Here is a 9,494-nt window from a genome sequence, read left to right as displayed (position 1 = left end):
TTGCATTCTTAGCCAAGCATCTACTTCTTTAGGATGTGAAAGAAATTGAAATTTTTTTTATCATATTCATACAAAAAAAAAGGAATAGATTAAAACATGATAGGCTAAATGATATTGTGTATGTTACATATAATTTGCGTCTTAAATCGAGGTAATATATGTTTCATACTTTCATTTCATATTATTAGATTTTGTATAGTTAATATGTTATACTATGCTTATCATATATTGTATTTAATTTGTTAGAAAGAAAAGATAAAAAAGAAAGCAAAAGATGCAATACAATTCAATTGATTATGAAAGTATTGATTTGGTTGACTTTTGGGTGAGAAAAGAGGTTGTTGAAAAAAAGCATGATTTTTCTAGTAATATTGAAGACTTGCTTGGTGAGTATTATAGTTTATTTTCTAATCATTTATTACGATAATTTTAATTATTAAAAAATTTATTGATAGTATGTTATATATCTCGTTAGATGATATTGATATTGATTTAGATCAAAGTAGTGGTAGTGGTGGTGATAGTAGTAATACATTTTATACTGCATTACTTGATTTTTCTAGTCCAAATAGTAAAAATAAAGATGATATTAACAAGCAAATCTACAACAAGTTATGACAGATTTTGATAATTGATGATAAATTTAGATATTGAAGTTAGTTGTTTATTATTTAATTTTTGAATTTATATTTGAATAAGATCATAATATTGTAATTTATATAGTATTTTTAATTTAGATAATATTTTAAAATTTATATTAAATTGTAATTATATTTTAATATATTTATTTATATTTTATTATAAAATAATTTTTTAATGAAACTATAATTAAATCGATTAAACTCATAAATTAATAAATCAATAACTAAATCAATTCAATAATCAGCTGAATTTTCTGAACCTTAGTTCCGATCCACCATTTAGTATCCACCTTTTAGATTCAGGAAAACAGGAAAGTTTAGATCAGGAAAACAGAAAATGTTCAATAATCCAAAATCGTTATTAAATAAAAAGCTACAATTTTTTCACATCAAAATTACTCTATAGCTAGATAGCTACTATTTGAATTACATTTTGTGTTACAATGAAATTTACGTTAACCTAATTTCATTGCTGGGCCTTTAATAATTTAACTGATTTGATGGACAAGCTAACAAATGCATAGGACATATCTCATGTCAGGGGTCAACCAGCTAATTTATTGTTCATTTTTAAAATCCCATGCGGAGCATCCGCTTTTTAATTTTGATATTAAATTTATAATAATATTTTTTTATAATATATAAAATTTAGTATATTTTTTATATAAAAATTATAAATTTGACCTTTCCATTTATAAAGTTTAATCTTTTTAAAACATAAAACCGATTTTTTAATTTATAAACTTTAATTTTTAAAACATAAATTTGATCTTTCGATTGATATTTCAGTATTAATTTTTTTTTAAATATACAAATTAAATCTTCAATTTGTGATTATTTTTATATTAAATTAAAATACACAATTTTTTTTATAATCGAAAATAATAAAACAATAATTTTCATATAAAATAAAAATCAGCCCGGAGTATCCCTTATTATTTAGGGTCAAGATTTTTTCAGTTTTTTGTGATGGAAAATCAAATTTCAAATTAAAAAAACAGAAATAGAGTATGTGACTTTTGTTATTTTTATTTTTAATTAGACATGAATGTAATCGTTTCTGCAAGACATAGATTTGGTATCAGAGTTGCCTTTTGAAATTTAATTTTCTAAAAATTATAATATCTATATTTAGTAAATTAAATTAAATTAAAAATAATTTTTAATAAATATACATAATAACAATGGTACATTATAAAATTTTTTTTAAAATTTAAAATGATCATAACATATATAAATAGAAAAAAATTAATTGTGAATAAAATTTGGTATTGTTCGGTGGTCGGTTGTCGGACAGGTCAGGTGGTTATTTGAGGGGGATAACGCTTCAATTGCGGTCGTGCCAGGTTTAGATCAGCCGGGTAGCCGAGCTCTCGTTGTGGAAGGAAGGAGGGGATGCCACCTGCAAAGACACTCCGACGCTCTAGTCAGCTAGTGTGCAGGTAGGGAATATGATAGGTGGACAAAGTGACGTACCTTGGGGGAAGGGCAGATCCTTCCCCATTTATACCGTGTCAGAGGTGGGCCCTTCAGGGACAGGCCCACCTTCCTCGAAGCTTCCTCCCAGCTGTAGTGGGGAGCTGCCAGGGACGCATGTCCGGGTCGCGCAGTGAACCGTATGTGCCCAACCGTTCGGGTCGGGTCATCTTTGGGTCGAGTTGGCCCGCAAGTGGCCTGGGCCAGGCCGTAACAGTGCCCCCACGCGCCAGTGGTAGTCGTGGGAGCTATCAATGGCGTGTAATGTTCACGCCGCTCGTCAGGTCGGTCGCTCGTGGGAGGGACATGCCCCCTATGCGCGCGTCTCTTGGTTGCCCAACAACCGTTCCGTCGCCTCGTCTTTCGCGCCGGGCATTGAATGCTCATAAAAGAGGGGAAAACCCTGTTTGCAAAGACTATTTTGCTCCCAGGTTTTTCGCGCTTTCTGGGAGGTAGTTTTAAACAGTTGGTTTTGTTTCTTTATCTCTTATACTTCTGCACTCTCCCATTCTTCCTATTTTCCTTTTCCCTTCTTCAAAAAGTTTCAAAGTGCTGTTGCAGTGCCCTTGTGCATCCTCCTTTCATCTTTCTTAGCTTTTTTCGACTAATTCAGGTAGTTCTTGGATCTTTCTCTTTTCTGCTTTGTTCTTACATGCTTGTTGTTTGTGCTTGTTTATCATTTCTGTTGTCCTGCTTGATTTTTATTGTGATGTGGTCTCTCGAAGCTGGTTAGGCGTGTTAGGGGAGGAGTACCATTCCAGGATAGGCTTTGTTTGGGGTTTTTACATTTTTAACTGCGTTTGGTCTTAGTTGGGGAGTAGTGGGGTTAGTATCTGTATTCGCCTCGAGCACCCGACCTTTTAGACTGACTGGATGGTCTCCCCATGTAGGTATGGCTCGCACGACCTCCCGGGCTTCCCCTTCTCCCGCGGCGTATGATCCCTACGCCTGGGTCGTTTCCGACGTAAGGAATTCTCCTAACCAAATGGGCGAGGAAGAGCTCACTGAGTTCCGTCAAGCCGAGTACTTGTGCGGAGGGACCGATGAGGAAGCCAATTATGACGTCTTCGTCCCGGCTCCTCATGAGCGCTTGTATGAGCTTAATTTCAACCATCCCCGGGTCGCCGATTGGATTTTGTTCTATAAATCCATGTTTACCCAAGTCGGGGTTCGTATTCCATTCTCCGCCTTTCAGATGGCGCTTCTAGGTCGGGTTTCCGTTGCGCCGTTGCAGTTGCATCCGAACAGCTGGGCTTCGATTCGCTGTTTCGAGATGGTTTGTGAATACCTTGAGCTGCCGGTGTCTGTAGATGTCTTTCTTTTCTTTTTCAATCTTACAAAACCTTCGAAGGAGGGGAAACATAAAAAGGGGTTCATGTCCTTCCGGTCTGCCCAAGGTCGGAGGATTTTTGGTTTATTTGAGGACTCCTATCACGGATTTAAGGATAAATATTTCAAGGTCCGCCCTGTCAAAGGTCGTCATCCCTTTTGGTTGTCATTGGAGGGGGCACGCCTTATCCCGACCTATTGGAGCTTCGGGGCAGGGTCCAATGCCTTCGTTAAAGTAACCTACAAGGGCATGTCGGCGGTGGATAGAAAGATTGCCGACGTGTTGATGGCAATCTTTGGGAGGAATCATGTGAATCCTCACCTCCTCATGGGTGATCGGGAGGCTGGTCGCAATTATATTTGTGAAAAGCCTTTGCTTGTCTTGTGTCAGCTTCTTGCTTTCGTTAATATCTTATTGTCACTAACCGACTTCTTTTTCTTTTCAGTGGGAATGTCTGCCGAGATAACGGGTCTCCCTAACTTGTTTCAAACCTTCCTGTGTGCAAGTGACGACGAGGGAGGTAATGAGAAGTCTGCTGCTGAGAAATCTGTCGTTGCCCCAGAGGACAAGGCCGCTTCGGAACAAGGGGTCGAGGTCAACGAGACCGGCACCTCGGCTCAAGGTGACAAGGCGGTTCGTGTTTCTCCCTTCCGTGAGGTGATCGGCACCGGGGGTTCGACATCTAACCCGGATGCCGACGATGAGGTGGAAGAGGTGCCTAGCCTCAAGAGGAAAAGAAAGACGTCGTCCAGTCCTGAGGGGGTTCTTACTGTCATGGAGAGGAATTTTGATGCCGGAAACTTCATAGATTCCCAGCTGATTCCTGGTACTGAGGAGCATTTTCATGAGTCATCCCTCGCCGGGCAGGCGAGGTGGATGTACCGTACCCTTTTACGCGGCGCAGTGATAGCTCGGAAGGCCGAGTTCAAGCTATCTGGGATGGAGTCCCTCCGTAGAAGGTTGGAATCTGCTGGGAAGGCTAACAACGAGCTTAAAAGTGAAGTTGAGACTCTCCGGGAGCAGCTGACCCAATCAAATGAGAAGCTTGATGCCGCCGAGAAGAAAGTTGCTGCTGCCGAGAAGAAAGCCACTACCGCCGAGAAGAAGTTGGAGGAGTCGGACGCCACGGTTTCACGTCTTGTCGATCGCGAAATGGCTTTAGAGAGTCAGGTCGGCGCAGCACAAAAACGGGTGGCCGAGATGGAGAAGGAGAAGCAAGCTGTGGAGGCTGAGTTGGCAGCGTTAAAAACAAAGTATAAAGACGTCGTCAAGCAGGGGAAAGGTGCGATCCTAGCAACCGAGGAGGCTCTTAAAGCTCAGGTCAAAGTTGTTGCTCCTGACTTTGACACGTCGGCTATCGGTGTCTTCAAGGTGATCAAGGATGGCAAAATTGTTGACGTACCCAAGAAGTGAATTCTCTTTTTCTGTTATAAAACTCTGGTTTAGCCGTTTTGTTTTGGCTTTGGTGAACAATTGACTCTTTGAGTTGCTTGCGCGTTCTATTGTAGTTAATACTTTCTTATTTGCCTGGTCGTGTTATCGTTTATATTAACCGTTATTGACTTGTGGCTGTTGTTCGTTTTGCCGTATTGATGATATCCCGGTTGGGCCAGGTCGTGGCTTTTTGGTGTAGCCGTTTTACTATTGTTGTTATTGATGGGCTCCCGGGGTGATCAGTCCCGGGGCCGCGCATCGTTGTCGGTTTGTGATGAATTCGCTTGCGTAGTGGGTTGTCCAGAAAAGGCGAACAAAACAAAAGACAGAAAATTTGCACAAGTATATCTTGTTCGGTAATTGCATAAAAGGCCCATAGGGCATAAGAAAAAGTGCAAATCCACGAATTAATACTTAGCTCGATTGGTCGGTATGTTGCCTCATGTGCTAGGAGTAGAATCTTCTCAGGTTGTCCGCGTTCCATGTTCTTGGGACTTCCTTGCCATTGAGCCTTTCTAACTTGAAAGCGCCTTTGCCCATCACTTTTTTGATTCTATAGGGACCTTCCCAATTTGCCGCTAGTTTGCCTACTCCAGGGGTCGGTAGGCCGATGTCGTTGCGCCTTAGGACGAGATCGCTTGGCTCGAACTCCCTTTTGAGCACTTTGGTGTTGTAGCGCAGGGCCATTCTTTGTTTCAGCGCTGTTTCCGTTAAATGGGTCATTTCTCTTGCTTCATCTATTAGGTCCTTCTCCACGGCTTCCTCCACTCCTTTCAAAAGTAGACGGGGGCTAGGTTCCCCGATCTCCACGGGTATTACCGCGTCTAACCTGTATGTCAGTCGGAAAGGAGTTTCCTTAGTGAAAGACTGCTCGGTTGTTCGGTAAGACCATAGGACCGAGGCTAGTTCGTCGGCCCAAGCACCTTTTTTATTATCCAATCGCTTCTTCAGCCCTAACAGGATAATCTTGTTTGCGGATTCCACCTGTCCATTTGTTTGGGGGTGCTCTACCGAGGAGAATTTCTGTCTTATACCCAAGCCGGTGAGGAATTCCGTGAACTTCTTGTCGGTAAACTGTGCGCCATTGTCCGAGATAACGACTTCTGGAATCCCGAATCGCGTTATCACCTGCCTCCACATGAATTTCTTGCAATTGGATGAGGATATGCTGGCCAGCGGCTCGGCTTCTATCCATTTGGTGTAGTAATCGATGGCGACTATGAGATACTTGACTTGCCCGGGACCGACTGGGAAGGGCCCCAAGAGGTCGACTCCCCACTGCGAGAATGGTCGGGAGGACGTTAACAGGCTTAACTCGGAGGCCAGTGCTCTGTGGAAATTGGCGTTCTCTTGACACTTGACACATTTTCTGACGAATTCTTTAGAGTCTGCCATCATTGTCGGCCAATAGTATCCAGTTCGGATTAACTTTCTTGCTAGGGCTTTGCCTCCTATGTGGTGTCCGTAGCAGCCTTCATGGACTTCTCTGAGGACGTAGTCCATTTGGTCGGGGTGTAAACACTTCAGTAGGGGCTGGTTGAGCCCTTTCTTGAATAGCTGTCCTTGAATAACCGCATATTTGACTGCTTCCCTTCTCAATTTCGCGGCGTCCTTTTCATCTTCACGGAGTTTGCCATTTTCAAGGAAGCTTGTGATGGGGTCTAGCCATGAAGAGCCCGGCCTTGACAAATGCAGGGTGACCGCCGGCTCCCTCGTCATGCCTTGGATGAGGGACCGGTTCCCTTCTCCTGATTTTGTGCTGGCCAATTTCGATAGGAGATCTGCCCGTGTGTTCCTCTCCCTGGGAACGTGGTGGATCGTGACCTCCTCAAACTTTTGGCTTAAGTTCTTGACTTTTTCCAAGTACTTTTGTAATAATGAGTCTCTGGCTTGATAGTTCCCGTTTACTTGGGAGGTGACGACCTGCGAATCGCTGCATATTTCCAGCCTTGTTGCTCCGACTTCTGCTGCTAGGGTTAAGCCCCCTATGAGGGCTTCGTATTCTGCTTGGTTGTTTGAAACGGGGAATTCGAACCTGATCGACTGCTCGTATACGACTCCAACCGGGCTTTCCAGGATGATCCCGGCGCCCCCGGACGTCTGATTGGAGGCTCCGTCCACGTGGAGCTTCCACCGTGTGCTCGTCTCCTCGGTTGGATCTCCCATTACTTCTACTAGGAAATCTGCCATCGCTTGCGCCTTGATGGCTTGCCGGGGTTCGTATCGTATGTCGTATTGGGAAAGTTCAATGGACCAAGTCATCATCCTTCCCGCCAAATCGGGTTTTTGAAGTACTTGCCTGATTCCCTGGTCCGTTCTTACGACAACCTGGTGACCTTGGAAGTATTGCTTTAACCTTCGTGAGGAGGTCAAGAGTGCTAGAGCTAGCTTTTCCAGTTTGCTGTACCTTAATTCCGCCCCTTGGAGGGCTCTGCTAACGAAGTAGATTGGTTGTTGAGCCCTCCCTTCTTCTCGCACTAAGACTGCGGCCAGGGCTTCTCCTGTTATGGCGAGGTATAGATATAACGGCTCCCCGTCCTTTGGCTTCCCGAGCACTGGGGGTGCCGCCAGGATTTCCTTGAAGTGCATAAAGGCTTCCTCGCATGCGGGTGTCCATTTGAATGCTATCCCTTTCCTCATGAGGTTAAAGAACGGTAGGGCCTTTGTTGCCGACGCTCCGAGAAACCGGGATAGCGAGGTCAGTCGCCCCGCCAACCTTTGGACGTCCTTGATACAACCTGGGCTCTTTATCTGGAGTATCGCTTGGCATTTCTCTGGGTTAGCTTCTACCCCTCTCTGAGTTATCATGAATCCTAGGAACTTTCCAGCTTCCATGGCGAAGGCACATTTGAGGGGATTCAGCCTCATGCCGTGTCGTCGGAGAGACGCGAATACACCTGCCAGGTCATTCAGGAGGTCGTCGGGTCGCGTTGTTTTTGCGAGGATGTCGTCCACATAGACTTTCACTGTCTTGCCTATGAGGTCGTGGAATATCCTATTCATCAGCCTTTGATATGTTGCTCCTGCGTTTTTTAGGCCGAATGGCATGACCTTATAACAGAAGGTTCCTCCTGGCGTTATGAACGCCGTCTTGTCTTCGTCTGGGCGGTGCATCGGTATCTGGTTGTAGCCGGAGTAGGCGTCCATGAAGCTCAGATAACGGTAGCCCGCCGCAGCATCGACGAGCGCGTCTATGTTGGGGAGGGGGAAATAGTCCTTAGGGCATGCCTTGTTAAGGTCAGAGTAATCTACGCACATTCTCCATTTGCCGTTGTGCTTTTTAACTAGAACTACATTCGAGAGCCATGTCGAGTAGTCTATTTCTCGTATGAAACCTGCCTCTAGGAGGCTGGCCGTCTGCCTGGCCACCTCCTCCGCCCTCTCGCGCGACATCTTCCTCCTCCGTTGGGCTACCGGGCGTGCTTCCGACTTGACGGCCAGGTGGTGTGACATAATTTTAGGGTCTATACCCGGCATGTCGGCTGGTGTCCAGGCAAACAAATCCCTATTGGCCCTTATCATTTCGACCAGGGGCTCCTTCAACTCATGCGGGAGGTTCTTGTTGATGAACGTGAATTTTTCCTCCTTGTCACCGATCCTGAATTTTTCCAAGTCCCCTTCTGGTTCCGGTCTGGGTTTGTCGTCTATTCTGGCGTCCAGGTCAGCTAGGAACACGCCGGACGCCTCTTTGGATTTCTTCCTTAAGGAGAGGCTGGCATTGTCGCAAGCGACTGCCGTCTCGAGGTCTCCTCTTATGGACCCAATAGAGCCGTCATCAGTAACGAACTTCATGACTAGCAGCTTCGTGCTGATTATTGCTTCAACATTATTAATCGTCTTCCTTCCCAAGATGATATTGTAAGCGGTGGAATCTCGGAGGATCACGAACTCGGCCATCGCCGATCTTCGGCCTTGAGTCTGTCCCACTGAGATCGGCAGGGATATTACCCCATCAGGTTTGATGAAGTGGTCACCCAACCCAATGACCCCATGCTGGTGAGTCGTCAGGTCGGCGTCCCTTAGCCCCAGTGCGTCGAATACGTTGCGAAACATGATGTTCGAGTCAGCCCCCGTGTCGACAAGGATTCGTTTGACGAGACCGGTTTCCACTCTGGCCGTGATGACCATGGGTGGGTTTTCTGGGGCGTCGTTGAACCATTGGTCTTCCGGGCCGAAAGAAATGGAGGGGGGCTTCCTAGAGTTTCGCGCCAACGAGGAGGAGACCGCCAAGACCTTAGCGTCTTTTTTGTGCGCGGATCGTGACCTCGGCGCGGCGTTTTTGGCCGTCACCACGTTGATCACGGTGAGTCCGTGATCTTTGTCTTCTGGCTCTTGTCGCCGCTTTGCCGAACGGGTTTTGCCTTCTTCGTCTTGGTCGCGATAACGCCTCCTCGGCTCCCTGATAAGATGGGAGAATTCTGCTAGTTTACCTTCCCTTATTGCTTGTTCTAGTGCATCCTTCAGGTCAAAGCAGTCCTGTGTTCGGTGGTCATAGCCTTTGTGGTAGTCACAATAGAAGTTCTTGTTTCCTCCCGTACGGTCCTTGAGTGGCCGGGGCTTCGGTAGGATTCCTTTCTCGGCTATTTGCTGATAAACTTCCGTGATGGGAAAAG

This window comes from Arachis hypogaea, chromosome 9 (assembly GCF_003086295.3).
Source record: "Arachis hypogaea cultivar Tifrunner chromosome 9, arahy.Tifrunner.gnm2.J5K5, whole genome shotgun sequence".
NCBI lineage: Eukaryota > Viridiplantae > Streptophyta > Magnoliopsida > Fabales > Fabaceae > Arachis > Arachis hypogaea.
Note: the sequence above shows the minus strand (reverse complement) of the source record.